The sequence below is a fragment of the Pseudorasbora parva genome, chromosome 17 (assembly GCF_024679245.1).
Source record: "Pseudorasbora parva isolate DD20220531a chromosome 17, ASM2467924v1, whole genome shotgun sequence".
In the NCBI taxonomy this organism is placed as follows: Eukaryota; Metazoa; Chordata; class Actinopteri; order Cypriniformes; family Gobionidae; genus Pseudorasbora; species Pseudorasbora parva.
In genome coordinates, this window is record NC_090188.1 from 29007360 (window position 1) to 29034511 (window position 27152).

Sequence of the window (27152 nt, forward strand, 5' to 3'; positions counted from 1 at the left end):
AGTAAAACGGTTTACACAAAAATCGAAATCTGTGGTATAGGGACCGTATTTCAGCTGGTGGCCATTTTCAATAGGTCTGTCCCCTCACGGACTAAAGCAGGTACCAGCGTATGGGCAGACCTTATCCAGAGATGTGCAATCAGTGTCAGCCGTGGAACACTTCTTATCTTGGAGAGGCAGCAGATAAAAAGCACAACAACTCAAGAGATGCAGAGGTCACAAGCAAAGAACACGTCCTGTCATCAAAGTTCCAATCAAGTGCCATGTAATTGACATTGCTAATCTAAAACAGCCAACAACTGAAGAGTAAACAACACCTTGGATTGGAAGTGTTTACTTCTTTATTAGTCTTTTTATTGTGTCCTATCCCACTGAGATATACACTGAGATATAAGTATCTCACGTCAATAAACCAACAATAATTTGGGGGAAAATACTGATAAATTCAATACAAATTGTGTAAATAAACAAACAAACATACATCAATACAAACACAGACTTTTTGTAATTTCACATTTGGGAAATTCACAAAAAATATATGAATATGACTATTCCCCATGTTTTAACCTCTTTCTCAACATTATGTTTATCATCTTCATTTAAAAAGTCATTAAATGTGAAAATTGTATTTTACAAATGTTTCCTGTATTCATTTTAATTAATATGATACCATAAAATGTGCATGTACAGTAGTGGCCAAAAGTGATTTCCAGAGGTGATATTATTTTTAATATATATTTTATCTTAAAAATATTTTAATATGAGAAAACAAAACATGGTTAAGGTTTTTTTCAATGATGAAAAACATGGTTACAACATCAGTTATTGATATTTTGTTGGTTCTCTCTTTCATTTGTATGTATTCCAAATTTGTTTGTATGGCAGCCTGGGCAAAAATGTACGCACAATTTTTCATTATCACAAAAAAATAAATAATAATAATACAAAATAAAAACAATTGACTCCAATTGAATTGGAGTCAATGAATTGGAGTCTACACAATATGCTTACAAAAATCTTTAATCATTTTTTAAGATATCCGCATTTTCCCAAGCCGGACATGACATTTCCGGCCACATTTTGGCCACTACTGTATAAAGCTAAAAACAGGACACCATACAAATACCATATATTTTTTATTTACCGTCACTGTATTTATATTTTTCATTTAAGTTATTATGTAGTTATATATGTACATGTACAACTCCCCAGAATTTGTGATCATGCCCTCAAGGGGTCTCAAAGGATATGAATACTAATACTAATGTTCAATCTCCTCTTCTGTTTGATTGGGGCAATGACATTGAGGCAGTTTCAGAGAAGAGAAGGTCTGTGAATCTTTCAGTACAATCAATGGGACATCTGAACTGCCAACATCCCTCTTTCAGAGCATGTTGCAGAGACATTGATGTCTCTGTAATGTCAGTGTTTATTTAAATTTAAAGAGGGATTGCTATGCTGGCACTATTTAGAGTTTAATCTATGCTCCTCTTTTGAAAGCCTCTGGTATTCTCCTGTGTGTTAACTTGTACTGGTAACTAAGGCGATCCTGGATAATACATCTGCAAAAATTACAATCCTGAAAAAGATCTCAGGGCCAAACACTCTTTAAAAAGATCAGGGGTTGGTCTATATATTGACAGAAAACAGTATGATGCCTTATAACTCCAGCCTTATAACATGATATGCCTCATGATGTCACAAGATAATAATAATATCCTAAATTCCATTGGAGAAATAAAAAAAATTGTAATACAGTGGAATTCCTAAAAATAACTAAAAGACAAATGATTACTTTTTATTTTGTCAGAAGAAAAATCTGAAAATCAGCAAAACTCTAAAACATATCCCCTTCAATATATGTTATAGCAACTGCGATGTAAAAGATCTCATGATTTTTCCAATTACCCAAATTAACAGTTATTCTGCCGTGCAAAGGCAAAAGGCCGTAACTTTGTTTTTGGTCAAAAATGAGTAATTGATTTTTGGGACATTCAAGACCTCCTTTATCATGTGAATAAATAACGCTAGTCAATTCCTTAATATATATAAAATAATGAGTTGTCTTAGCAGTAACTTCCAAAAACCCAGGAGAACCCAAGACAAAACACCGTAACACCAGTTACTGCTCTTTGCCTTTGTTATGGAAAGCTCCAATAGAGTTACGGTACTCTGCCTTTGTTTAGACATGCATCAAAATAAAGTTACTGTGCTGACCTGCAGTTAAGATATTCCGCCTTTGTTTTCCTGTCCATTAAAGTTTGCCACGTTTACGTGTAGACTGTTTATCGTCATACATCTTTTCATAATGCAGAATATTCACTCAGCACCAGCCAGTGTTTACTCGAATGCCGTGACAGCGTGCGATCACACATAAAATCAGTAGCAACAGTTCGCAATTAAATCCATATCCTAACTTTTCTTGTATCCATGGTAATGAACGTAATCAGAGATGTTTAATCCACAACAATCAAAAAACATTATTCCTACTTGGTGTTTACATCAATCCAAGTCGTCCTTTTAGTCTAGGCGATTTTCATTCAAATAATCGATGTAAAAGCAATTTAGCTATGTAGCCTATTGTATCATTTCTACAAGATAAAAACATTGCAATAAATAATTACTCTGTTGTAGCCTATGATTGGCCAATCAAATCCAGTCAGTACTGTCATTAGAGCTTGATAGCCAAACTCAACCCTTGATTAACCATCAGCACTATTTCTTATCTTTTATTCCAATCCCATGGATTTTAAATTTGAACATGATTTGTTCTGTCTTTGTTCTCTGTTATATCTTTGCATTCCATCATTAAATGAATATGTTTACTCATTAGAAATATGCTTATCTTGTATTTATTCATATAATTCAGTGTCACCTAGCAGTCAACCTATACGTTTTGCTGCACACCAATTGAAGAGACTCTTTACCAGAGGTATTGTGCCATGTCTAATGTATTAATAATGCCATCAGAATGCAACCAAAGCATAGATAGTAATAAGAATAAAGAATTGTAAATTGTAGTTAAAAAATAAAATAAAATAAAAAGTCACGATCAATACATTTTATACAGATTTTGTAAATGATGATCAGCAACCAAATATTGATAATGTGGAAGCTACTGCCTTTTGCCTTGGCTTGACTCCTCAATTTTTACAGACAATACAAAGGCAGAGTACAGTTACTTGGTTAAAACAAATGTATGTAGATAATTTTCATTACTAAAACATCTATATGCCGGATTTCCAGTGTCCAGTGTCCTACCTATAATTAATTTGGCTGGACAACTACAAATCTTTAAAGTAATTTTTCTCAGTTCCACCCTATATGGTGAGTTTAGGTCATTTGCCTTTGTAGGGCAGTATTCCAGTCAAGTACACATCTACTAGAAAAAGTCCAACATTTCCAAAACTGTGTGCCAGACACTTCCTTTACAGTAATGCTCAGTACAAACCTATACAGGTCAAATCATTAAAAAAGATGTGTGTGTTGAAGAGTTAACACTATGGTAAAGATGTGAGGGCTTTGCCAATAAGAGAATTTGCTTTTTTAATTGAAAGGTGGGAGTTTATTTTCTTGAGCCACCATGGTAAGGTTGTCAAAAGTACTAGTACTTCAGTACCAAATCAGCACTGAAGTTTTAAAAATGTGACAATATCAGACTTTCTGCAGCACCAATAGTACAGATTACTGAGTATATTCGGTACCCATTGATGGGTGGCCGCTTTCAAACACTCCTGTGTGTATCTGTGTAAGTGCTCTGTGTCAAAGGTTTTTATTTGCAACATGCTCTTGAGGCACTGATAATTGCAGCCTATCAAAGATATATCTGTTCAGCGAATGAATGCAATGGCCAATTAGATGTGTTTAAGTTAGTCAGAATCCCCTCAAAGCAGTTCCCTTCTCGAGGGAACTAGCGTTGCGACGGAACACTGCGGGAAAGCCTCTGCGTGATTGCGTCATGAAGCACTCGTGAAATCCGTCCAATAGTGTGATGATACGTCATAGGCGGGTGATGTCATTGACCAGGAAACTATAAAGCACCCCCGGAGCAAACAGTGTTAGCTTCTGTGTCTTCACAAGCGCTCTATGTGAAATATTGTCTGTCTATCTGATGTGTGTTTATCTCTCTGAAAACAAAAAGAATAGCAGTTAAGACAGTGTGTTACTCCCTGCCCTCGTTATATCATGTGTTGGGATACATACAGTCTGTGTGTAATGTGCTTGGGATTAGAACATGCCCAGGAAGCCTTCGAGGGGGCTGGCTGGGAGCATTGCGAGAAGCTATCCATGAAAAAGTTTAGATCCCGCCAAGCACTCTTTGAGGAGGGTGCTTCGGCTCGCATTCCTCAGGGCTCGGGTCCCACTGCTGGCGAGGCACAGCAAAGGCTTGCATGCTGGGGATCTCAGATGGATCTGGTGGCGGGGCTAGAGAACTTGTGATCCCCTATCTCTGCCTTCACCCGCTGGATCTGACGCTTCAGCCCATGAGTTAGAAGGACACTCAGCGGTTTCTTCTGCTCGTGCTGAAGCACAGGTGCATCAGCATTCTAGTTCATAGGAACTGGATGTTTTGAGCCTGGATGATGACATTTCACCATTACACACACACACGAGGAGCTTTTGGAGGTTGTGACTCACGCTGTGGCCAGATTAAGCTTAGACTGGCCAGCTGAGAAACAGGAAGCCCGTCAGGCAAGCAAATTAGACGAGCACTTTCTGCTGTCAAAATCACAACCTCTAAAGCAGGGCTTACCGTTTTTTCCGGACCTCCACACCGAGGTGTCAGGTCCTGGACAAAACCAGCATCATTTAGAGTCTTCAACCCCGCGACTTCAGAATATTCCAACATTGGGGGGTTGAAGATGCACAGTTATGCGGTGATGCCTCGGGTGGAAGAGACACTTGCGAGCTATCTCTCCCCCGAGTCAGGATCATCACTAAGAGCCCCGCAGCTGCCCACTAAGCCAGTAAGAACAATATCAGCATTAGTGGGCAGGGTGTATTCGGCAGCAGGTCAGGCAGCCGCATGTTTACATACTGTAGCAGTTTTGCAAGCTTATCAGGCTGACCTGCTGAGGGATATTGATGATGAGTGTGAGGAAGTGAGGAGAGAAACGATTGCGGAGATTAGGAAAGCTGATGATTTGTCTCATCGGGCCACCAAGGAGATGGCCAAATCCATCGGCCGATCTTTGGCAGCCCTGGTGGCCATGGAGAGACATTTATGGCTAAATCTGTCAGATATAAAAGATTGCGACAAAACATTTTTGTTGTATGCCCCTATCTCCCAGGCCGCCCTCTTTGGCGATTTTGTTAATACGGTCATAGAGAGGTTTCAAGAAGATAAGAAACAAGCGGCCGCATTCCAACAGTTTCTCCCCCGAAAATCTCATCCCTCTGGGGCTACTGGGTAGGAGCAGCCTCAGCCGAGTGGTCCTCCTTGTACAGAGCACAACAGAAGGAAAGTGTTGTGTCCCAGGATCCCCCACAGAGAGACTGGGGGTCAGGGCAGCACTCTCAGCCGAAGTCTTCCCAAGGTAGGGCAGATCTAAGGTCTGTCATTATCTCTAGGAAGGCTTCAGCAAAGAAGCCCTAATGCAAAAAAACACAGGGCTTCTGATGGCTGGTGCTTCAGGGCGCAGCGGTCCTCAGTGAACGCAAATTTCCATGTCTGCCCAGAAACGTAGCGGCGTGGGGATGTTCGCGCCCTCTCAGGGGGGGCTCACGAGAGGTCAGTTCGGTTGCTCACTGCCGGTGCGCCGCTTCAGGACACCGAGCTGGCCACTCAGAAAAAAACAGAGGACAGCCTCGAGAAGCTGGTTTCCCTAGTAGGTTTTCTGGCAGCATGGAAACTTCTGCCGAATATCTCAGATTGGGTCCTGCAAACTATAGAAAAGGTTTCAGAATTCAGTTTGGGTCAGACCCGCCCAGGTTCAACGGGGGAAGAACTTACAGTGGTTACCCCCGAGCAAGCTATGGTAATGGAGTAGGAAGTGCAGATTCTTCTGTGAAAAGAGGCTATAGAAAGGGTCCCTCCCCACAGCAGAGAGTCAGGGTTTTATAGCCGGTACTTCATAGTTCCAAAGAAGGATGGAGGGCTGTGTCCTATTCTAGATCTGCGTCAGTTAAACCGAGCAGTAAAAAGCAAATCGTGTGCCAAATCAGGTCCGAGAACTGTTGTGTCACAATAGACTGCTTGTCCGGAAAGATTGAAGGGCATTTCCCCCCTAATCTTAATTTAAAAAAAAACTATATATAAAGAAAGAGCAGAAAAAAAAGTTGTATTCTAGCTTAATGCATTTGTTTTTTTATCAAGACTTAAATATGGATACATTTCATTTAAAAAAAGCTACATTTTGAACAAAAAGCTGAGAAAATTGTGTTTTTTGTCAAAGACTACATCCAGATGAGATTGAGAATGATGATTAAACACAGATGGAGTAGATCAAGTCCATCAACACCCCAAAGCTTCACAGTCCTATAGCTCGTCCTGGGTCCACATTTCATTTGGCAGTGTTTCATATGATGTTTAATGCTGATGATCATGGTCTAATAGAGACATTATTTCCCTGCAAGATGCTGGACACAACGTGTTAATTCTCTTGCGCTCTAATATTTGAATTTCAAACAATTCCATTAATGATGTGACTCAACACTGAGTTAACAAATTTCCTCTAGGAGATGGACATATTTTTAGATCTTTGTTGTTTTGCTTCTTGCGCTCTAACAAGCCACATAGAGTATTGATTAGTTTTGCTCGCAGTGACATATAGGAAAATCTGAAATATATATATATATATATATATATATATTTTTTTTTTTTTTTTTTTTTTTTTAAAACAGCTACTTAGCAAAGAATCCCTGAGGGCACATGCATGCATAACCCCCCTGCTAAAACTATTGGTGCAGAAGACAGAAGCATGAATATGCTTCACTTCACAGTAGGTGCCTTTAAAACTTACAGTACATTTGAATGACATGAAGTAAATATATCAACTTCTCTGGTAAACCAGACACCCCGCTGGTACACTACATGCACAGAAGTAGATGCGAACCCTTTTAAATTAGTGTGTTTAGCTATTCCAGACCCTTTTTGTTGTAGACAAAGCTATTGAACTGAAAATCTCAATGGCTTTATGATTTCAAGGTCTTAAAATGCTTCGAGGAAAGTCAAAATTTCATTGCCTTTTCTTGGGCAATTTTTTTTCAGGATTAAGTTAACAGCGGTTCAGCTATGAAGTGGTGAACCACACCAAACGTGCATGATCCCTGACTACTGAAGTATGTAAGATTGCAGTGTTAACATACAACGCTGAGCTCCTAGAAGCAAAATCAGCTCAACAACTGTTCACAAAAAACTTCATGAAATGAGTTTCAACAGCTGTGCAGCCACAAACCAGCTCATGTGTGGGCTGTAGAAGTGTGAAGCTCACCGTTACTTGGACTTTTGAGCGGTTAAAATCCATTCTCTGGAGTGATGGATCACTCTTCACCATCTGCCAGCCTGAAGGATGAATCTGGATTTGCCAGGAGAACTCTACCTGCCCAAAAGCACAGTACCAGCTGTACAATTTGGAGAAGAAGAAATAATCCTTTTTCATTGTTATGGCAAATCCCTTCAGGTTTAAATAGAGAAAATCTTCACAAAAATGATTTTGAGATTTGTTTTTGTTAATGATTGTAAGCCTTTACACTAGAAGTCATCCTAATCGAAGTGGAACATCCTAAAAGGTGCTTTGAGTAACTTTCACATCACGCCTAATATGTCCCAACTACCTGACATCATTGAACTGGGTGTCCTAAGGTATCACATCTCTATGACAGTCAAAGATTTAAAAAAGAAAACGTTTCAGGGCTCGACATTAAGCATGTTTGTGTTCTTGTCCTTCGGACAAGTAAATCGGTAATTCACTTGTCCATGCAAAAAAATTGCTTGTCCGGAAAGATTAAAGGGCATTTTCCTATGGAAGCCCGTTTCCGCCAAAAAAACAACAACAACAAAAAAAAAAAAAGTAATTGCGGATTTTTATCTCACAATTCTGACTTTTTTTCTCACAACACAACACCGAAATAAGCTCATAAACGTTCACAGAAAGGACAAAGTAGCAAGAGATGATAAAAAGAAAGTAAACAACTACAGATTAGATGATGAAACCCTGTCAGAATTAGAATCAAATAGTTAAATATGGACATACAGCAAACAGGGAACGTTTTTTGCTGTTTTTGTGAATGTTATGTGTGTTTGTTAAGGTATTTCTCTTTAGCATAAGGCTTTTTCTATTGATAATTTATTAATTCACATGTGTTTTAAATGTTATACACTGCTGATATAAATAATGTGAATATATTTAGTTTTTAGGTTGGGGAAAATGTATGCAATTATACAATACAAAACTTTAAAGGCCGTTTTCTCAAAATGAGTTCTCTCTCACACTCAGAGTTAGATATTTCCACTTCAGTAGGATATTTCCACTTCATCTACACACACCAACTTTTCCAGTCTTATACTTAACTATATTCTGAAGGCTTTTACAGAGGGATATGTTCATATATAATTCCTATCTTGAGTTATAGGTCTTTTTACTCCAAAAATATGGTGAAAATTGATTTTTCAAGGCTATTGTCAGTATTCTATAATTAACTAAAGCACAAAATAAGATATCCATAATCCCCTCAGTAAAAGCCCTATCATCTAATATGTCAACAAATAGAATCAAGAATTTTGAACCTGGTCCTTTCCAATTTCCAGATTTAGCTTTTGGAAATATATGCAAATGAGTGTATATTAAAGTATACAAGGCCTCATTTGCATATTTAAACCCTATTTTATACAAAACTTGTAATACATTTTTTTCTTATGTTTATACCAGTAACAAACTGGAAAACTTTCATAGTGATATCTTGTAATTTAAAAAAAATTCCCTATTCACCTGTAGTGTCTCGCCTTAAAGGACCTAGAAGACAGTTTAGAACAATATGTAGCTGCCATTATGCTGCCTTCAAGTGCACCTGGGAAGCTTCTACCTGCAAGCCATTCTTTATTAACAGGTCACATGTTCAAATCAGAAAAATAACACAGAAGCGGCCTAAACAAAACAAAATGAAACAAAGAAAGATTTTACAAAAATAGATCACAACGTAACCGGACTGAAAAAAAATTGCAGACCCATGAAACTACATCTGAATTTAACATAATTTAAATCATTAATAGCTTTTTCATAAAGTTAACTAAACTATGGTATCAAACTAAAATATTTTTTTTCTTAAAGCAAACAACTTAACTGTAACTATACAATAACTTTACAAGCACACTCACTACCATTTACAACAAATGTACTTTCCACTAACTAATATCATGAGTCGTGACATCACAGTCAGCGACTTGAGTATAATCTATAATTCAGAGCTTCCCCACTTTGCTTGATCATTCACGTCCCCCAAACCCCCAAGCCACTCAATGGTCATGGTAATGTGTACTAACTTGATATACAACTAGAAACGACTAAGATAACATCTTGGGCCCTATCATACACTCAGGCCTTTTTTGTGCCAGTGCCATGTTGTTTAAATAGCAAATGCCATGGGCATGCTGAAAATGCTGGTCTTGGCATTGCTATTTTGAGGCAACTGAAAACGACTACGCCACTGACAAACAAAAACCTGGTCTGAAGTCAATAGCGCAGTATTTTTTGTGTTATTTAAAGGCCGTATTAGTAATATGCACCTATAGGCAAGTGAACAGCGGTACACACAGCAGCACACAAGCATTTTTTAATATTAAAAATAAAAGGATTACTCTCTGGAGAAGTGTTCATTCTTTCCGCCCTCACAAATTCCTCCAAGTAAATAGCGAATCTGCCATGGTGCAAGCGCAACTGGCTATTAAAGGGAACGGGGGATGAGACTCATTTTACGCTCAAAACGACCACAACTGTTTTTTTCCATCGTTAAACTAGCAAAAGTAGATTCCCTAAAGTTTAGAAAGAATAGTCCTCAGAGGAAGCATATACAATGAAAACAAAGCAGAGGCCAGAACAGAGCCCTGAGGGACTCCATAATCCAAAAATGATACAGAATGAGAGAAGCCATCAAGACAAACAGAAAATGTTCTAGCATTCAAATAGCATTAAACCAATTTAGAGTGCAACCTTCACTGTTCCACACACTGTTAAAGTTGGGAGATAAAATTTGTGTGGTCCACAGTGATGAAGGCAGCACTTAGATCTAAAAGTAAGAGTATCACAAAATCCAGAGTCAACAGGCAACATTTGTTTTTCTTTTTGAAATCTGCATTTGACTACTGCCTTTTAATTATTACCCAGGTTGAATGCTAGCATATGAGGAACATTGAAACAGCCGATTAACATGTTTTCATTAAACACATCTTATCCTGAATTATTCTGCACACACACACACACACACACACACACACACACACACACACACACACACACACACACACACACACACACACACACACACACACACACACACACACACACACACACACACACACACACACACACACACACACACACACACACACACAGAGGAAAATAAGTATTTGAACAGACTGCTACTTTGCAATTTCTCCCCCTTAGAAATCATAGAGGGGTCTGAAATTGTCATCGTAGGTGAATGTCCACTGTGAGAGACAAAAAAAACAGGTTGTTAGCTGCATAAAGACACCTGTCCACCCCATAGAATCATTAAGAATCCAACTACTAATATGGCCAAGACCAAAGAGCTGGTCCACTGTTAGAGCAATCATTAGAAAATGGAAGAAGCTAAACATGACTGTCAATCTCCCTCCGACTGGGGCTCCATGCAAGATCTCACCTCATGGGGTCTCAATGATCTTAAGAAAGGTGAGAAATCAGCTCAGAAATACACGGGAGGAGCTGATCAATGACCTGAAAAGAGCTGGGACCACTGTTTCCAAGGTTACTGTTGGTAATACACTAAGACAACATGGTTTGAAATCATGCATGGCACGGAAGGTTCCCCTGCTTAATGCACATGTCCAGGTCCGTCTTAAGTTTGCCAATGACCATTTGGATGATCCAGGAGTCATGGGAGAAAGTCATGTGGTCAGATGAGTAAAAAATAGAACTTTTTGTTCATAATTCCATTAAACGTGTTTGGAGGGAGAAGAATGATGAGTACCATTGCAAGAACATCCCTACTGTGAAGCATGGAGGTGGTAGCATCATGCTTTGGGGGTGTTTTTCTGCACATGGGACAGGGCGACTGCACTGTATTAAGGAGAGGATGACCGGGGCCATGCATTGCAAGATTTTGGGGAACAACCTCCTTCCCTCAGTTAGAGCATTGAAGATGGGTCGAGGCTGGGTCTTCCAACATGACAATGACCCAAAGCACACAGCCAGGATAATCAAGGAGTGGCTCTGTAAGAAGCATCTCAAGGTTCTGGTGTGGCCTAGCCAGTCTCCAGACATAAACCCAATAGAGAATCTTTGGAGGGAACTCAAACTCCGTGTTTCTCCTCGACAGGCCAGAAACCTGACTGATCTAGAGAAGATGTGTGTGGAGGAGTGGGCCAAAATCCCTCCTGTAGTGTGTGCATAAACATAAAACTACAGGAAATGTTTGACCTCTGTAATTGCAAACAAATGCTACTGTACCAAATATTAACATTGATTTTCTCAGGTGTTCAAAAACTTATTTGCAGCTGTGTCACACATAAATAGGTTAAAAAAAAATCATACATTTAGATTTCTGGACTTTTTTTTTTTTTTTTTTTAGATTATGTCTCTCACAGTGGACATGCATCTACGATGACTATTTCGGACCCCTCCAACTTGCATTCTATATATATATATATATATATATATATATACACATTTTTTTTTTTTTTACATAGGTAGAAAAGCTAAAAGGCGTGAAGTGGAGGAAAGTGCAGGATTCAAATTTTCTGACATTTTATGCTGCCATAAATGCTTTCTAGCACACGGTCACGCTACAAAATGACTATCATTAGCTCTGTCACAGGCTAAGGCTGCAGGAGGCCCGTGACTAATGCTGGGCCATCAGCACCATCGGTGTGGGCAAATTCTCATCATTCCTCAAACTGACCATGGAACCAATTTCTACCTCTCCCCATGTCATAAAATCTGACAATTATCCTGACTTCATTAATAATGCATAGCAGTCCTCGCCCGCAATCAAGGTTTAATCAGCAATGTGTCTCACAGGTAGGGCATTGACTGAGCCAAGAAATTATTGGCAAATTGTAAGGATTTATTTCCCCCCTCAACTTAATGATATAAATGACTTGGGGTAATTTAGTTGGTTTAACAAGCAGGAAGACGTTATCAAACCAGAGACGCTGTTTGCATATGGGGCTGCTGCCATGGTAACAATGCAATTAATCAGCGTTATTGATTTTTGGGCGCATTCAGATTCAATCAGGCAACACAAGAAAACAAAAACACATAGCCAATAACTAAATAAATAAAATAATGAGAATAGAATTAAATGACTAAATCTAAATGGATTAGCACAGGTTTGCACAAATGCTTACTGGTGGTGTTGTGTAATTTATTCTGATGTTAAGATATTTTCCTGTCTTGTCTTAATATGCTTGATTTTTAGGAACGATTTCCCTGATTTCCACTGTGGTTCTATCAAAACATTGCTTAAAAGACCATTCCCATACCTGACATATACTTTGCTTAACTAATGCCTTGAGTATAGGGCAGGATTATATCATTGTCGGACCAGTAGCCTGAATGAATGTTTTTTTTTAAAGCTCTGTTTGGTGCCACTATAGATGCATACATTTCACACTTCACCTTTAAATGGAAAAACCTAAATCTAACATTGAATCAGTAGCGGTACTAGATTTCATACTGTATAATTTAAAATCATGATTCTTTGCAAATAGGTCCTAATTCATCTTTTTTTCCCACATGGATTTAACTTACACTAAATCAAATCTAACTAAGCACCCTTATAATAATTTGACTAGCAGAGGACTTCATTCAGTCAGTGTTGTCTGACTAAGAGTAATGCGGCGGAGCAATTGTGCAAATGACTCATTGTGCAAATTAAATGTTTAATCGTTGTCACTGCAACAGCACTTTTATGACACCACGAGCAGATCTGCACCATAACATCCAAATGAAAAAAGATTGAATTTTCTGACTAGAAACTGCATTGCATCTCATCTGATAACACACACACAAGACCAAAATGCATTGCATTGGACATCATATTAAGAGTCACCTGTACATGTTCTGCTCTCCACACAGTTACATTCTAGCAGAACCTGATTTATATCTCTTTTGATTTATCTCACAGAGATGGCTGCCAAAGCGTGCACAGCAGAACAGAGTCATTACTACAGTCCCCTTGGTTAGTTTAATCCCACAGGCAATTAGGATTTGTAGGACTTTGTTTTCCACTCAAAAGAAGCTTTACAGGGTTGTTATTGATTCTGAAAGCTCCGCGGGCACACACGGACTCAACCCACTGGATCATTTAATCATGTTTAATAAGAGGCAGTCATTGCCTCTCTGATTTATTGCATTAAGCAAGCCAGTCACAAATCTAGGCACAGCCCAGGTCAAAGCAAAATCATCTTCACATTGATACACATGCATTCAGATTGCACCACACACACACACACACACACACACACACACACACACACACACACACACACACACACACACACACACACACACACACACACACACACACACACACACACACACACACACACACACACACACACCTTTATACCTTACGTTTATACTTTAAATTAAACAAATGTGATCAAAGAGACATGTATAACGTTACTACAAATAAATATTTCAAATAAATGCTGTTCTTTTCAACGTTCAATTATTCAAAGAATCCTGAAAAAATGATCAAAGTAGCAGCACAACTATTTTAAACACTTGTATAAGGACAAGTGAGCCGCAAATCAGCATGTTAGAATGATTTCTAAAATATCATTCTATGATTTCTAAAATTTACTATTTTACAAATTTTAAAGTAATATTTCACAATGTACTGTATTTTAATCAAATAAAAGTATGACACAAAGCAGTCTGAATTCATAGTATTCGGAAAAAAAGTAGGCGAAATTTACCCAGATGATCTACTACTTCCGGCGAGGTTCTAAAGTGTGTATATGAAGGACACTTTACTATTCCGTGAGGCCAGGGGAGAGGATTTATGAATGGAGGTGAAGGCTCAATTGAAGCTGGAGTCATGTGATAATGTCAAAATGGCGGATGTAGCATTCAAATGTAGTACCTTCTCAAATAGTACTCTGTTTTGGACACAGCAATTTACTGTGAGGTCCCAAGAGAGGATTAATGAATGGCATGGAAGTGATGCAACTGACGCTGCTAGGTCATGTGACAGTAATAACAACACGGCGGATGTAGTACATCTGCATTTCTTTCATACTACTCATATTCATCCTATAAAACAAAATTTTTTAATGGTTGCAAAGTAAATTCAGATGTAGCATTCGGAAACTAATACATTTGATAAATGGCATGTAATTTTTGCGATACGGCCTGCATCAGAAGCCCATAGCAACAACTATTAGCAAGTCAGACACAAGTCAGAGTGCTCATTGTTAAAAACCTTTGTGTATCTTCTTTAACCATGAAGAAATGTGATCCCATTAGAGCTCTGCAGGAGACTCAGCATGTTATACAGAGAGGACTTTGTCAGTTCCACCTAGAGATCTGTCATGACTGAGAAACCTAACAACACCGTCACCACGGCTCTGGAAGCGATACGAGGGATTACTGAACAGCCAGAGGGCCCTTCATTATTGTCAGTGTGTTTTAGATAACAGGTGTACACATCGTGTAAGAAGGTTCACCCTCAGGATTAAAACCTTTACAGATGAGAGTAGATGGTTTCTTTGGAAAGTCATTCGATTTAATGTAGGGGAATGAAAAAACAACTGACTCAAGAATCTTCATTAAAGGTGTCATGAACTGGCTTTTTTCTTTTTTTTTATACTGTTGTCTGAGGTCAACAAATGATGTTCGTTTGTTTTTTACATTAAAAAACATCATAACTAATAGGCTATTTTCTAACCTGGCTTTGAAGCTCTCTCAAAACGCTGGGTTTTGGGGGGCGTGACACACTGGAGACTTGGAAGTAAACGCCCACATCTGGGATTAGATAAGATTAGCATATTTAATGAGCTTAAGCTCCCCTGTCAGTTCACATGAGAGAGGAGACTCGGAGAGATTGAGGGAGAAGCGGCAACCAGAATGATTCTCTCGACCACAGGGCTCGTAAACGTCTTTATAAAACAAACACAATGATTAATTTCTCATCGACCCGCAATTGATTGGACTATTATTTTTATATTACACATAGCCCGCAAGATCGGACGATATAAGCGCGAACCGCACACACACACACACACACACACACACACACACACACACACACACACACACACACACACACACACACACACGTTCGATGCACGCACCGCCCTTCAGATATCAACTCAAGAGAGAGATTAGCAGAACAAGAATGGAATATAATCATCGGATGCATCGGCCTGCTGGGCTTTGCGAGCCCTGGCCTATACGTATCCGAGTCCAGCGTACTAAAGGTATGTTTCTGTTAGACACCTGCACATAAGCAAAACAATCTATAACAATGCAGTACTATTACATATAAAAACACGTTTTAGTCACATACGTGGGTTGCACTATTCCTGTCGTATACAAATCCAGCATCGACCGGAGATTTGTTTACAAATGATTCCGCAGTGAAATAAAGTGAACACCACTGTCTTCCCCACATGAGCTGGAACTTAATTATATATAAATGAAGTATCACACATTCCTAATATTATGATCTGAAGGAGGTTTATGCATCCATCGACTGTGTTCTTACACAATATCTTGCTTGTTATCTTCCACATGTTTATTGCTGCTGGCTTGTGATCGACCGAACAGCTCCATGAGTCGGTGGGCGGGGCTACTAAATTACACGTTCTGTAGAGGCGGTTTCGTTGCGCAGTGACGAAAGTATGAAGCACAGAACCTTTTGCTGAGCCTGGTGTCTATAAAAGCTTTTCTTTGACCAACAAGGAAGTTTTCAGCTCTGAAACTTAGAGGATATTCTTATATTACCATGAACTTTTATATATCAAAAGCTTAAGGGAAAGTTTTGTCAGGCACTTCATATAAAAAGCCTTTTAGAATCACCATACACTGAACAAAATTATGATCGCAACACAGTTTTTGCCTCCATTTTTTCCCCCCATTTCTCTCAAATATTGTTTCCTAATCTGTGTTAGTGAGCACTTCTCCTTTACTGAGATAATCCATCCACCTCATAGATGTGGCATATCAAATTCGATACCGATTAGACAGCATGATTATTGCACAGGTGTGCCTTAGGCTGGCTACAATAAAAGGCCACTCTAGAATGTGCAGTTTTATCACACAGCACAATGCCACATGTTGCAAGTTTTGAGGGAGCGTGCAATTGGCATGCTGACTAGAGGAATGTCCGTCAGAGCTATTGCCCGTGAATTAAATGTTCATTTCTCTACCATAAGCTGCCTCCAAAGGCGCTTCAGAGAATTTGGCAGTACATCTAACCGTCCTCACAACCGCAGACCACATGTAACTTTACCAGTCCAGGAATGCCACATTCAGCATTTTCACCTCCAAGATCGTCTGAGACGAACAATACAGACAGCTGCTGCAACAATCGGTTTGCATAACCAAATAATTTGTCAAAAACTGTCTCAGGGAAGCTAATCTGCATGGTCGTCATCCTCATTGGAGTCTCGACCTGACTGCAATTAGTCATCGTAACCGGCTTGAGTGTGGGCAAATGCTCACATTCGATACTCACAATCAAGAACCTGATCAACTCTATGCGAAGAGATGTGTTGCACTGCGTGAGGCAAATGGCGGTTACACCTGATACTGACTGGTTTTTTAGACCCCCCCTCCCCCCAATACAGTAAAACTGCACATTTTAGGCCCTGTCCACACAAAGCCAGAACATTTTTAATCCGATTTTCCCCCCTTGTTTCAAGAAATATATGCGTACACACAAGATCACAGAAACTGACTCAAAATGATGTAGTATACATGCCAGGCCAGTATGTGGCGCTATAATTCTACCACAGATATACACTAAAAATGGAGAAGAAGAGTTTTGACTAGAAGGGGTATAGCAGTGATTGGAGGTAAGGCAAAATCTTACGATAAAATTACAATAAATACATTTGCTACTTATGTTTACATTTATAAATACATTTGCTAAGATGTGTTTTATTACAACCCATTCTCACTCCCAAGGCGTCAAAAACCGAAGCATGGTCAAGTGCCTTCCGCATCACAATTAAGACACAAAAGGTACCCCAAGGCGTCATGTTTTGACGCGCTGGGTGTTCCATTCATTTCAGTGAGAAACCTTTGGCGTCATACACAGACACACTGGGTATTGGGAATGTTATCGTCATGGTGAAATTGTATTAGTTTATGATTTTGCCATTATGACATTTTGGAGTGTGTTTTTCCATTTAATCAGCAAGCATAATTTTATTTACATTTATTTTATTTACGCTATTTAGACATGCTTAACAATGTAACCCAACCCCATCCCATCCCTAAACCTACCCATTTGTGTGAACATGATATAAAACACAAGATATAACATACGTCTGCATCCACAAGTTATTTAAAATGTTAAATAATCCAAGTTTTCCGAGGCCAAACTATTGATTTGTATGAAGAAAATCCCCAAAAGCGATCAGCATCTCCATCCGCCGAAGATCATGAACACATCAAATTTCAAATATTGCCGCCCGTACTTCAGATTTCATAGTGAAATTGCATTGGCTCTCGTATGTCTTGTGACCAATTGCGTCATTACGTCAGAATTGATTGTAAAATGTCATTGGCTCTCGTGTGTCTTGTGACCGATTGCGTCATGACGCCTTGGGAGTGAGAACGGGTTGTTTATTAACGCCTACGCCTACGCCTACACCTACACCTACCCCAACCCTAAACCTACCCTTACAATAATACAAGTACGGTATCCCTTAACTCTTTCACTGTGCTGGACGTAGTGTGATGGTGATAGTGTGACGTCACCGTTTCACAAAATATACGGATTGGCCATCATGAAATTAGTTCACTGATTTTGTTTATATACTTTGGTTATTTAATTTTGGATCAATGCATCAAAAAGGCTCACAACTCTGATTTATACAGCTGCCATATAAGGGGGTGCAGTTTTTCCATTCATTTTCCCACGGATGGTCCATCAACTCACTGTCTCAAGACACACAATTAATCATGACAAGTGATGACAACCATCAAGGTTCAAGGTAAACAGCCTTTAGCCTATACAATATGAAGCCAGTCACCTCATTGTAATATCAAAACACTCTAATTTCTTTGTTTTTGTTAATTGGCTTAAAATTAAACTACCATGTAATTTAAAATGATTTAAAGGGGTGTAAATTCTGCATATGTCATAGATTTGTGTAACACTAAAACATCATAATGGCTAGAAGCATCCATGAGACATCTACACCTCTGTCGTCCTTGAAGAAGTGTATATGAGGTTCTCATTTGCATAGGACATCACTAGCAATCTCTCATTTAGACATGTCAAGAATAAGTGGCTGTCGACTAATGAAGATGTGCTTATTGATATAGTGGCATGAAACGCTGTAAAATCATCAGCCACAGATGAAATTCACACTAGCTGCATAGAATAATGATGGAAAGAAGCTCAGCTCTTTAATCTCTGGAACTTGTGGAAGACACCACTGTGGTGCAGGCAGTTCAGACAGTCAAGGGAAATAATGTTTTTGAAACTTTTTTTGAAATGTGAATCTTTCCTGTCTTGTCAGACTGATAGTGCGCACTCTTCAATTATACACGCAAATGTGGAGGCGCGCACTATGTAGGTTATACCTTCATTATAAATAAAGCTCAAAAGAAATTATGACCTTGTAACATCATAGTTATATTATCATGAAATTACCAAAAAGTAGAAATAAATAATATAAATGGTACTTTATGTTCTAGCTTGCTAGCTGGGAAGGATTTGCAAGCAGGTATATATATATATATATATATATATATGTATGTATGTATGTGTGTATATATATATATATATATATATATATATATATGTATGTATGTATGTGTGTATATATATATATATATATATATATATATATATATATATATATATATATATATATATATATATATATATATATATGTATATATATATATATATATATATACACACACACACCAAGGTCGTGTGGTAATTTAATTGCCACCCGAATGCGCATCTCTACGTTTTCAAGAAAAGGTTGCTTCAAAATTAAATGTTTATATCCCTTTTGACCACTGTGGAGCACCGCATCATTGTGCTTCACTGTAATTTGGATGCATTTTAAAGATCTAGCCTACACATAGACTGGGTACGCTTTGCAACTCGGTCTCAGTCAAACCTGTACATTCATTTCTACTGCTTCTGTTACACTTTTGCGGGAACCAATCACAGACTGGCTTATCCATCTGGCACACTTATTGGCGAGTTTAACATGATGACAGATAAAGAAGTGATGGGTCGTTGCCCGTTGAGCATGCCTCTTGCGGTCTGATTGGTTAAAGGACTATCCAATTGCGTACATGATTATTTGAATAATCCTTGTTTATCACGCCTCTTGTGCAGTAGAACATACAGAGCAGATTCCCCAGACCAAATGTATAATCTTAAATTGAGTTTAGTCTGGTGATAGTCAGACAAGCCCACACTTTTATTACTGAAATGCTAGAAATAATAATATTTATTATTAAAAGATTAGAAATAAGAAAAGAAAGAATAAGCTTTCATCACCACTCAAAAAATAAAGACAAAAAAACAAAAAAACAAAAAAACACGTAAACATTTGAAATGAGCCGTTATTACGGCAGTAATTAACATAATAAAGGTTAAATTTGCAGCATTGTATTAACTTATTTCTGCTTAAAATGACATATTCCTTTTTTTAAACAGGAGATTTGAATAATAAGATAATGAATAATCTCCTATTATTAAATTAAATATGATTTTATTCTTAGTATTCCAGGCATATGACATTTTTACAGCAGACAATCATTCGACTGACCACGTGAGCAGTTTTCCCAGGTGCGCAGTATCACAAAACTCGCTCCTCCACAGTGAATAAATCACCATCTGAATGTACATCCAAGTTTAATCACTGAGGTGGCATGCATTTTTAAATGTATTTTTACAGACATCCACATTAGAAACAATTACCGTCCGAATAGGGTCTATGAGACTTCTTAAAAAACATTTTAAAAAAATATTTCCAACCCCATACCTTTATATAATAGGAATATAATATAATACAGGCAAGTATTATTATCTGGTATTATTCTGAATATTTAAACTGACTGCTTGGTGAAATGCAGGTGCTATTCTTTCTATTCTATATTTCCCCACATTTCAGAGTGTTTCTGGCTTGGCAGTAGTTCACTGAGGTCTACATCCCCTGGGCAAACCTTCCCCCAGAAGCCTGAAATCAGGACAGATTAAGACTCCCAGAGAAGCATTTCACTTTTTTTCTACAGCAATGCCAAACAGAACAATATTGCACTCCCTTTTTAGGCACAACTTTGACAAATTTCTTAAAGATTGTTAGCAGAGCTGCAAAACGGCACATTTCCAGAGGATGTTAATGGCTTTTATATGCTTTGTGAGGAGAAGACACCCTTCCTGACTCAGATTTATGAAGCCATCGATTCCTCTGGCAGACTACCTGCTGGCCTGTATGCTAATAGACTGAATCTGCACATAAAGCTCTGTTGTGCCGATCTATATCACATTTGTCTGCTGGTGCAGATACAGTGTCCACATGCCACTGATAGACGAGCATGTCGATAACCTTTGTTATAAATAAAACACACCCACCCACATGCAGTAACTAATATTTGATCAATACCCGCTGGAAACGTGGCCAGCGGATGCACAGTGCCAATAATTAAACAAATTACAGCCTTAATAACCTCACCTGGCAATGTGCGTCAATGAACATGTTTACATACCCATACGCCTTACTCCCAAAAATCACAAGTGGTGCTCACTGCAGAGTCAAATGCCGTCCAGCTCCTCCTCTCTGGATGTCAAATGGGATGGAGGGTTATGAATAGGGTTAGGATGTGGTTGGATATTCCACTCATTTTACATTTAATTACATTTAATTAGAGGCTCAAATTACATTTAAATGGGTGGAGCTTACGTGGATAGCTCCCCCTCGCTAGACATCTATAGTGCGAGGGAGCTAGATGTAAGCTCCACCCATGACTCTGTAGTGTGCAACCTCTCATATTATTAAATGAACTAGGGCTGCCAAAATTCACGTGTTAACGCATTAACGCAAATTCATTTTAACGGCACAAATTTTAATAATGTGTGATTAATGCAGTGCTAGGGATGGGCGATATGGCCTAAAATCCATATAGTGATATACATTGCAGCCTCTTGCGATAACAATATATTTTGCGATATATAAATTATAATAGAACCTTCTGAAAAATTCTGCTTGAATGTCCTTAAATGCCACCCAAGATGGCATAAGCCATGCATTTTTATGAATTTATTTTATGATTTTAAAGACTTTATTCCAATAAATGAAAAGGGGTTAACATTAATGTGTTTACATGACCCCATGCATTATCATCTTATTAACAATTATAACATAATTGGGTTAAAAAAGTAAGAAAGATTTTGCATTCAGCCATTATCAAAGCGGAGGGAATGAGAGACATGACGGAAACACCCCAGGTAACATGTGCCCTTCTGTGCTGATGATCAGGCATCAGTTTCTCCTTCCCGAATGCCAAGCATGACTCATGAAGTGAAGTTAGATCAGATCAAAAAAGACAAGCACTGTCACAGGTACAAGATGTTCCGAAAATCATTATAAATCCTAAGCGTGTGGATGCATAAATCAACCTAACAATCTCTTCAACTGCCACATGTTTGGAAAAGAGTCATTAATGGACAGCCAGCACTTCTGCCAAACCACGTAAGCGGTATTTAACAACCAATTGTGCGTGCAATTCACCGAGAAGTTAATGTAGCATGAAGGAATGTCACACGTACAGTGCTGCCTTTTCCAAATGGGATTTCTGACATATTCCAGGGCTGTGAGCTATTCTCATTCCTACAAAGCATCTAAGTACCAAACACTCAAAAAATACACACTTTTCTCAATAAGCCCACTTCAAGAGTATCCAAACTACAGCCCATAGGTCATTTGCAGCACCTGTTCTGGTGCATCCAGCGAGATACTTTCAAAATATAACAGAATGTCGAATTCTGCTAGTGAAAAAATGGTAGTCTGAAAACTAGACAACCAAATCTCACAGCACATCACCTCCACTAGTGCATTCTCTTTGAATAGCTTAAATCTGAAGTTGCCACCATCTTCTTCCACATCCTTAGTGCTAAAAGGAGCTTGGAAAACTCCAGAAATCCACTGAAACGCCAAACGAAAAGAATAATGCATTTGTTCTAGGGATGCAAGACTGCCTCACAAACCCCCCCAAAAAACCTGAAATAAATAAAAAAAAGACCTATGCACATCCCACGCATGAGTGAACTGAGCATGCACAGAGGCACAGACATACAAATTTACTGACCACACTTTCCTAGAATGTGGCAAGTTCTTGAAGGTTTGAATTGGTATGTTTGGAGGCTTCTTTGAAAAAGAAAATTTATATACTGGCAATAAGAGTGAGGGCATGCAGAAGAATGCACTAAAACCATGGATTTCTATTTTGTTTCCATTGTTTCCTGCTTATCAGTGGTTATGAGGGCTGGGTATTGACACAAGTTTCACAATTTGATTTCGATTCACAAGCTTTTGATTAAATTCGATATCCGATTTGATCCGATTCGATTTAATTCAATATTGATTATTTTGGAAATATATCAGGTTGGTACAGTACATGGCAAATTTTCTCAAGGAAAACAAATATCTGAACTAATGCTGTAAACTATATGGGAGTCAGTTGATACTACATTGACTTGTATACAAACACTTAAATAATGTTTTAAATAATAATTAAGTTATAATATTAACTTTACAATCACAATCATATTTCTACTCCAATTAGTTTTTTTATATAAACATTTGAATGGTGGCTGTGATAAAAACTTGTCAGATTTCATACATGCTTGCATTAAATATAATTGAGGAGCATTAAAAATTACAATGAACAGCCTGTATGAATGTATTGTGGTGCATATAATTAGCAAAATGTTAATTTTTCTAGCAGACCAACGAGTTTATAGACACTAGATATGTGTTTTCTGAGGTAAATGTGACGTTACATGACATTGTTTACAAGCCGTTTTACTTCCGTCTTTCTGTGGTTGAAACACTGATTGAGCTATTCAGTGACATGATACGGATCTCGGTAAGTTTTCCTGTATGTTTTAACACCCTTTTAGATGCTCAATCATGTTTATTTGGCACTGTTACCAGTATTAAGGCGGAAGAGAAGATCCGTTCATGTGTGTTCCGCGCCACAACTCCAAATCGGTATGTTTTTAAATTTTGTTTATAAAAAAAAAATAGACGTAATTTCTAATCTGAGACTTTGTGTCATATCAGTAGTCTTAAAGCACAAAAAATATTGTAATCTATTGGATGGGAGGCACGCTACAATGTTTATTTCAATCGTAAGCGGTAAAAACAGGATGACTAATCGGTTCTTAGGATTTAAGAATTGATACTGTTTTGTAAAAGTGAGAATCGAATAAAAACGAGAAATCAGTATTTTTTTTACACAGCCCTATTGGTTATTACAGTTTTTGGTCACTCACACCTGTTTCCTTTTAGTTTCCAATACATTTAGTATATTACCTTTATGTATTTCTCTCAGTTCATGGTCTGGATGTGCATAAGCACACTGTTATGTTGGGGTTTCTTGTATTAGAATATTCTATAGTGTTCTATTTTGTTTTGTTTAATACAATTTTATACTGCTATTAGATCTATTTTCCTCTAGTCGTTTTCTTACCTGACCTGAAACAGGGTTTTAAGTTGGTACAATTTTTTCTTTAGTTTTTGCAATAAGTCTCGTACATTCACCAATTTTGAAAAAGTACAGTAGAAACAATAACAGAAGCAGTAATATTGTGAAATGTTACAATTTTATCACATTATCCTTCATGATTATCATTCTAATTCCGGTACACTTTTTAATGAAGACCATGCTTATAATTAATTTTAGCTCCATTTATAAATATTTATAAGTAAGTATTACTATTTTATATAAACATATTTATAAAGACCCATTAAGACATATTATTATTATAAATATTATATAATAATATATATATATGTTATTATAAGAACAGTAATAGATACATTTATATTATTTTTTTTATAATTTTAAGTCATGTGACTTATTTTACTTACATTATTCAGTCATATGATTCCATGTATGTATTTATAAAGATGTAAAATTGCTATAATGTTATAGTTAGACTTTTTAGTAATTCATATTTAATTCTCTCAAATTAGTGAGTATGTTGTTATTAATAGCTGTGTTTTCTTATAAATACTTATTACGAGTAATAATAAAGTTACTAATCTCTATAAATGCATCCTTGATGGCTTGAAGTAAAATGAGAACATAAAATGCACTTGTCCTAAAGCAAATGTTAAGAAATCTTGAAGATGTGTTCGGAAATTTAATGTAATACAATAATGAAGAAACACAGAAATATGCATTTACGTACAAGCAAAAAACTGCAAAAATATTTTTTCAAGTATAATTCCAAATTGCTTTAAGCAATACCATGCATATGGCTGAGGAGATATACAGCTCTGAAAACAATTAAGAGACCACTGCAAAATTATCAGTTTCTCTGGTTTTACTATTTATAGGTATGTGTTTGGGTAAAATTTATATTTTAGTTTTATTCTATAAACTACTAACAACATTTTTCCCAAATTCCAAATACAAATATTGTAATTTAAAGCATTTATTTGCTGAAAGCAACAACTGGTCAAAATAACAAAAAAAGATGCCGTGTTGTCAGATCTCGAATAATGGAAAGAAAATAAGTTAATATTCATTTTTACAACACAATACTAATGTTTTAACTTAGGAAGAGTTCAGAAATCAATATTTGGTGGAATAACCCTGATTTTGAATCACTGTTCATGCATCTCATCCATCTTCCTCTTGATCACATTCCAGGTTTTTAATGGGGTTCAGGTCTGGATATTGCGCTGGCCATGACAGGGTCTTGATCTGATGGTCCTCCATCAACACCTTGATTGACCTGGCTGTGTGGCATGGAGTATTGTCCTGCTGGAACAAACAGTCCTCAGAGTTGGGGAACATTGTCAGAGAAGAAAGAAGCAAGTTTTCTTCCAGGACAACCCTGTACGTGGTTTGATTTATGCGTCCTTCACAGACGAATCCCAGCCTTGCTAAAGCACCCCCAGATCCTCCACCAAATTTCACATTGGGGGCAAGACACTGGCTTGTAGGCCTCTCCAGGCCTCCGTCTAACCATTAGACGACCAGGTATTGGATAAAGCTGAAAATTGGACTCATCAGAGAAGATGACCTTACTCCAGTCCTCTACAGTCCAATCCTTATGGTCTCTTTCAAACCTCAGCCTGCCCCTAGGAGCCGGTTTCCAACTGTCCTCTCCATGCACTTCACCCTAGCTGCCTTTTGCCATTCTTTTTGTAGGTCACTTGATGTCATCCTACAGTTGTTGAGTGACATTCGAATGAGTTGGCGGTTATTCCGGTCAGTGGAGAGTCGTATTCGCCTTCTGCCGGACCGTAGCTTTGTTGTCCCCAATGTCTGCAGCTTGAGCTTGTTCTTATGAACCTTCGCTTTTGAAATTTTAAGGATGGAAGCAACCCGAAGCTCACTGTATCTCCCAGCAAGCAAAGCCAGAATTGAACCCTTCTTTTCCTCACTCAAAACTTTCCTTTTTAGCTTTATTGGCATGGTCAATAGATATTTTTTATTCATATTATTTTTAAGGAACTACTAGCACTGTTTTTGCCATCCAGCTGGTCCTACTGCCAGAGGATAGTAATGACCACAGAAGTGTTTTTTTTAATACTTCTCCTTTTTAAATAAGATTTGTTCAGGTGATCACCTAATCAGCACCTCATTCAGTAGAATGATGTGTGCTTGTGTTGGAATTCAACAGACATTGGAATGAAATAGCTTCCACACTTGTAGAGATGCTGATTTTAGAAAAAATTGCAGTGGTCTCTTCATTTTTTCCAGATCTGTAGATTATAACAAATTTACCATTCATTCAAAATTACCATTCATGACCGCTAATGCAAACATTAGCCATTAAAGACATAATTGATAATTGATAACTAATTACAGCAAAGTGTCTCTGGGACTAATGATGTCTAATGGATTATGAGCATGCACACTAAAAATGCAAATACATGATTTAAGTAACTATAAAAATATAAAAGTCTTAAAATGTAGTATAGGTCTTAATGAGTCTTGAAATATATTTATAGAATAGTAATAGTTATAAATAAATAATTAATTATAAGCATGGGCTTCATAGAATGTGTTACCCTATTTTCTTATCATAAAAGTTGAATACAATTCGCTTCTTAATTTTTTTGTGGATACATGTGATACATTTTTCAGGGTTCTTTAATTAACAAAAAGTTAAAAAAAACACCATTTATTTCAAATAGAAATATTTGTTCATAGAAATGTTTTTACGGTCACATTTGATTATTACTTTTATTAACCAAGGATGCATTTAGGCAGTTTCTTAGTGTAAATAAATTGTGATTATATATTTAAAAAATATATGAAGCAAGTAATGACAAACACCTTTAATACTGACGTTAAGGGTACACTTGGTGCCTCTGACTGTACTGTCTTGAGGGTCAGGCTGTTGTTCCCTAAAACGTACATTTATTTTATTTCCTGACAGAATAAAACACAAAATATGATTAAAAACACAATATTAGGCGTTTTCAAAACTACTACATTCGCTATCAGTGAAGATTAATTTCCTTGGTATTTAACTACTCTATAAAAAAGAATACATGTTTCAGT

At 37.6% G+C, this 27152-nt stretch overlaps 1 protein-coding gene across 1 annotated transcript in view; it reads right to left on the minus strand.

Moving 5' to 3' along the window:
* eys (eyes shut homolog) overlaps positions 1-27152 on the minus strand; it is a 376512-nt gene that overhangs the window by 262517 nt on the left and 86843 nt on the right. The gene's annotated exons all lie outside the window — the stretch shown is intronic.